The sequence below is a fragment of the Lampetra fluviatilis genome, unplaced genomic scaffold, assembly GCF_964198595.1.
Source record: "Lampetra fluviatilis unplaced genomic scaffold, kcLamFluv1.1 SCAFFOLD_567, whole genome shotgun sequence".
In the NCBI taxonomy this organism is placed as follows: Eukaryota; Metazoa; Chordata; class Hyperoartia; order Petromyzontiformes; family Petromyzontidae; genus Lampetra; species Lampetra fluviatilis.
Genome location: NW_027621560.1, coordinates 43,612 through 50,290, shown reverse-complemented (window position 1 = coordinate 50,290; position 6,679 = coordinate 43,612). Strand labels below are relative to the sequence as shown.

At 51.8% G+C, this 6,679-nt stretch overlaps 1 long non-coding RNA gene across 1 annotated transcript; it reads right to left on the bottom strand.

Moving 5' to 3' along the window:
• Positions 1–2,390: 2,390 nt before the first annotated feature.
• LOC144955415 (uncharacterized) lies at positions 2,391–6,155 on the bottom strand. The gene is made up of 3 exons (XR_013641650.1): positions 5,978–6,155; positions 3,324–3,393; positions 2,391–2,465 (listed from the first exon to the last, which is right to left on the bottom strand). It is a non-coding gene; the product is annotated as an uncharacterized LOC144955415 (long non-coding RNA).
• Between the last annotated feature and the right edge of the window lie 524 nt (positions 6,156–6,679).

The window sequence follows — 6,679 nt, the reverse complement described above, 5'->3', positions numbered from 1 at the left end:
ACCACCATCACCATCTTCATTGTCAACATCACCACCATCACCATCTTCATTGTCAACATCACCACCATCACCATCTTCATTGTCAACATCACCACCATCACCATCTTCATTGTCAACATCACCACCATCACCATCTTCATTGTCAACATCACCACCATCACCATCTTCATTGTCAACATCACCACCATCACCATCTTCATTGTCAACATCACCACCATCACCATCTTCATTGTCAACATCACCACCATCACCATCTTCATCGTCAACATCACCACCATCACCATCTTCATCGTCACCATCACCACCATCACCATCTTCATTGTCAACATCACCACCATCACCATCTTCATTGTCAACATCACCACCATCACCATCATCATTGTCAACATCACCACCATCACCATCTTCATTGTCAACATCACCACCATCACCATCTTCATTGTCAACATCACCACCATCACCATCATCATTGTCAACATCACCACCATCACCATCATCATTGTCAACATCACCACCATCACCATCTTCATTGTCAACATCACCACCATCACCATCTTCATTGTCAACATCACCACCATCACCATCATCATTGTCAACATCACCACCATCACCATCTTCATTGTCAACATCACCACCATCACCATCTTCATTGTCAACATCACCACCATCACCATCTTCATCGTCAACATCGTCACCATCGTCACCATCGTCACCACCACCACCATCACCATCTTCATTGTCAACATCACCACCATCACCATCTTCATTGTCAACATCACCACCATCACCATCTTCATTGTCAACATCACCACCATCACCATCTTCATTGTCAACATCACCACCATCACCATCTTCATTGTCAACATCACCACCATCACCATCTTCATTGTCAACATCACCACCATCACCATCTTCATCGTCACCACCACCACCACCACCACCATCTTCATTGTCAACATCACCACCATCACCATCTTCATTGTCAACATCACCACCATCACCATCTTCATTGTCAACATCACCACCATCACCATCTTCATTGTCAACATCACCACCATCACCATCTTCATCGTCACCACCACCACCACCACCACCATCTTCATTGTCAACATCACCACCATCACCATCTTCATTGTCAACATCACCACCATCACCATCTTCATTGTCAACATCACCACCATCACCATCTTCATTGTCAACATCACCACCATCACCATCTTCATTGTCAACATCACCACCATCACCATCTTCATTGTCAACATCACCACCATCACCATCTTCATCGTCAACATCGTCACCATCGTCACCATCGTCACCACCATCATCTTCATAGTCTACGTCACCACCATCTTCGTCACCACCATCGCCACCACCATCACCATCTTCATCGTCACCATCTTCATCGTCACCACCACCATCACCATCTTCATAGTCTACACCATCATCATCATCACCACCATCGTCATCGTCACCACCATCGTCACCACCATCATCACCACCATCATCACCACCATCTTCATGGTCTACATCATCACCACCATCACCACCATCATCACCACCATCTTCATGGTCTACACCATCTTCGTCACCATCACCATCTTCATCGTCACCACCACCACCATCGTCACCACCACCATCACCACCATCATCACCACCATCATCATGGTCTACATCACCATCACCATCACCACCATCTTCATTATCGCCATCTTCATGGTCTACATCACCATCACCATCACCACCATCTTCATCGTCACCACCATCACCACCATCTTCATTGTCATCACCACCATCACCACCTCCACCACCATCATCTTCATAGTCTACATCGTCACCATCTTCATCGTCACCACCACCACCATCGTCACCATCTTCATCGTCACCATCTTCATCGTCACCACCTCCACCACCATCTTCATAGTCTACACCATCATCATCATCACCACCATCGTCATCGTCACCACCATCGTCACCACCATCGTCACCATCTTCATCGTCACCACCACCATCGTCACCATCTTCATCGTCACCATCTTCATCGTCACCATCTTCATCGTCACCATCTTCATCGTCACCACCACCATCGTCACCATCTTCATCGTCACCATCTTCATCGTCACCACCACCACCACCACCACCATCGTCACCATCTTCATCGTCACCATCTTCATCGTCACCACCTCCACCACCATCTTCATCGTCTACACCATCATCATCATCACCACCATCGTCATCGTCACCACCATCGTCACCACCATCGTCACCATCTTCATCATCACCACCATCGTCACCATCTTCATCGTCACCACCTCCACCACCATCTTCATAGTCTACACCATCTTCGTCACCACCACCATCTTCATCGTCACCACCACCACCACCACCATCTTCATGTGGATGTTCCAGGGGGCGTGGCTGTGCCCGTGACGTCACGCGCCTGGCAGTGACGTCACGCAGGGGGGAGGCTGCGTGACGTCACAATGGGGAGGGGGGGGGAGTGGGGGCGAGGGGAGATCGTTAATAGAGACCCATAGAGACTCATAGAGACACATAGAGACACATAGAGAATGGGTGAGTGAGTGGGTGAGTGAGTGGGTGAGTGAGTGAGTGGGTGAGTGGGTGAGTGGGTGAGTGGGTGAGTGAGTGAGTGGGTGAGTGAGTGAGTGAGTGGGTGAGTGGATGAGTGAGTGGGTGGGTGAGTGAGTGAGTGGGTGAGTGAGTGGGTGAGTGAGTGAGTGGGTGAGTGGGTGAGTGGGTGAGTGGGTGAGTGAGTGGGTGAGTGGGTGAGTGAGTGAATGGGTGGGTGAGTGAGTGGGTGAGTGAGTGGGTGAGTGGGTGAGTGAGTGGGTGAGTGGGTGAGTGAGTGGGTGAGTGGGTGAGTGGGTGGGTGAGTGAGTGGGTGAGTGAGTGGGTGAGTGGGTGAGTGAGTGGGTGAGTGAGTGGGTGAGTGAGTGGGTGAGTGGGTGAGTGAGTGGGTGAGTGAGTGGGTGAGTGGGTGAGTGGGTGAGTGAGTGAGTGGGTGGGTGGGTGGGTGGGCGGGTGAGTGAGTGGGTGGGTGGGTGAGTGAGTGGGTGAGTGGGTGGGTGATTGAGTGAGTGGGTGAGTGAGTGAGTTAGTGAGTGAGTGGGTGAGTGGGTGAGTGGGTGGGTGGGTGAGTGAGTGGGTGAGTGAGTGAGTTAGTGAGTGCGTGAGTGAGTGGGTGAGTGGGTGGGTGAGTGAGTGAGTGAGTGGGTGAGTGAGTGGGTGAGTGAGTGGGTGAGTGAGTGGGTGAGTGAGTGGGTGAGTGAGTGGGTGAGTGAGTGGGTGAGTGAGTGATCACTCACCATCTGTGGTGGTGATTGCCACGATCATGATCGTGGTGATCAGAGCCAGCATGCAGCGATTGGACGTCATCTGAAATACAGTTCCCACTCCACGTTTACAGACCAGGACGCAGTATGGTGACTCATAGACTCACCACCACACAGAGACCCACAGACTCACCACCACACAGAGACCCACAGACTCACCACCACACAGAGACCCACAGACTCACACAGAGACTCACAGACTCATACAGAGACTCACAGACTCATACAGAGACCCACAGACTCACACAGAGACTCACAGACTCACACAGAGACTCACAGACTCATACAGAGACCCATAGACTCACACAGAGACCCATAGACTCACACAGAGACCCATAGACTCACACAGAGACCCATAGACTCACACAGAGACCCATAGACTCACCACCACACAGAGACCCACAGACTCACACAGAGACCCACAGACTCACACAGAGACTCACAGACTCATACAGAGACCCATAGACTCACACAGAGACCCATAGACTCACACAGAGACCCATAGACTCACACAGAGACCCATAGACTCACACAGAGACCCATAGACTCACCACCACACAGAGACCCACAGACTCACACAGAGACCCACAGACTCACACAGAGACCCACAGACTCACACAGAGACCCACAGACTCACACAGAGACCCACAGACTCACACAGAGACCCATAGACTCACCACCACACAGAGACCCACAGACTCACTACACAGAGACCCAAAGACTCACACAGAGACCCATAGACTCACACAGAGACCCATAGACTCACACAGAGACCCATAGACTCACCACCACACAGAGACCCACAGACTCACCACACAGAGACCCACAGACTCACACAGAGACCGACAGACTCACCACCACACAGAGACCCACAGACTCACCACACAGAGACCCACAGACTCACTCCCCTCACCACACAGAGACCCATAGACTCACACAGAAACCCATAGACTCACACAGAGACCCACAGACTCACTACACAGAGACCCACAGACTCACACAGAGACCCACAGACTCACTACACAGAGACCCACAGACTCACACAGAGACCCATAGACTCACCACCACACAGAGACCCACAGACTCACCACACAGAGACCCACAGACTCACACAGAGACCCACAGACTCACCACCACACAGAGACCCACAGACTCACCACACAGAGACTCACAGACTCATACAGAGACCCATAGACTCACACAGAGACCCATAGACTCACACAGAGACCCATAGACTCACACAGAGACCCATAGACTCACCACCACACAGAGACCCACAGACTCACTACACAGAGACCCACAGACTCACACAGAGACCCACAGACTCACTACACAGAGACCCACAGACTCACACAGAGACCCATAGACTCACACAGAGACCCATAGACTCACACAAAGACCCATAGACTCACCACTACACAGAGACCGATAGACTCACACAGAGACCCATAGACTCACCACCACCACACAGAGACCCATAGACTCATCACTACACAGAGACCCATAAACTCACCACTACACAGAGATCCATAGACTTACCACCACACAGAGACCCACAGACTCACCACACAGAGACCCACAGACTCACCACACAGAGACCCACAGACTCACACATAGACCCACAGACTCATCACCACACAGAGACCCACAGACTCACCACACAGAGACCCACAGACTCACCACACAGAGACCCACAGACTCACACATAGACCCACAGACTCACCACCACACAGAGACACACAGACTCACCACACAGAGACCCACAGACTCACCACACAGAGACCCACAGACTCACACAGAGACCCACAGACTCACCACCACACAGAGACACACAGACTCACCACACAGAGACACACAGACTCACCACACAGAGACCCACAGACTCACTCCCCCCACCACACAGAGACCCATAGACTCACACAGAGACTCACAGACTCATACAGAGACTCACAGACTCACACAGAGACCCATAGACTCACACAGAGACCCATAGACTCACACAGAGACCCATAGACTCACACAGAGACCCATAGACTCACACAGAGACCCATAGACTCACACAGAGACCCATAGACTCACACAGAGACCCATAGACTCACACAGAGACTCATGGACTCACTCCCCTCACCACACAGAGACTTACACAGACCCACAGAGACCCACAGAGACCCACAGAGACTCACAGAGACCCACTGAGACCCACAGAGACTCACAGAGACCCACAGAGACCCACAGAGACCCACAGAAACTCACAGAGACTTACACAGACCCACAGAGACCCACAGAGACTCACAGAGACCCACTGAGACCCACAGAGACTCACAGAGACCCACAGAGACCCACAGAGACCCACATAGACCCACAGAGACCCACAGAGACTCACAGAGACTCACAGAGACCCACCAAGACCCACCGAGACCCACCGAGACTCACAGAGACCCACAGAGACCCACAGAGACTCAGAGACCCACAGAGACTCACAGAGACCCACAGAGACCCACAGAGACTCACAGAGACCCACAGAGACCCACAGAGACTCACAGAGACCCACAGAGACCCACAGAGACCCACAGAGACCCACAGAGACCCACAGAGACTCACAGAGACTCACAGACAGACAGACTCACCTTTGCGGATGCAGTCTATAGCAGAGATCGAGTGAGTCTTTGAGCCAGGCTCTCAGTGAGTCTCTGCGTGAGTCTCTGAGTGAGTCTCTGGGTGAGTGAGTCTCTGAGTGAGTGAGTGTCTGAGTGTGTGAGTCTCTGAGTGAGTCTCTGAGTGAGTGAGTCTCTGCGTGAGTGAGTCTCTGAGTGAGTCTCTGCGTGAGTGAGTCTCTGGATGACTGAGTCTCTGAGTGAGTCTGAGTGAGTCTCTGACTGAGTCTCTGAGTGAGTCTGAGTGAGTCTCTGACTGAGTCTCTGAGTGAGTCTGACTGAGTCTCTGAGTGAGTCTCTGAGTGAGTCTGAGTGAGTCTCTGAGTGAGTCTGAGTGAGTCTCTGAGTGAGTCTGGCTGAGTCTCTGGGTGAGTCTGGCTAAGTCTCTGAGTGAGTCTGGCTGAGTCTCTGGGTGAGTCTGGCTGAGTCTCTGAGTGAGTCTGACTGAGTCTCTGAGTGAGTCTGAGTGAGTCTCTGAGTGAGTCTGAGTGAGTCTCTGAGTGAGTCTGAGTGAGTCTCTGAGTGAGTCTGAGTGAGTCTCTGACTGAGTCTCTGAGTGAGTCTGAGTGAGTCTCTGAGTGAGTCTGAGTGAGTCTCTGAATGAGTCTGAGTGAGTCTCTGAGTGAGTCTGAGTGAGTCTCTGAGTGAGTCTGGCTGAGTCTCTGAGTGAGTCTG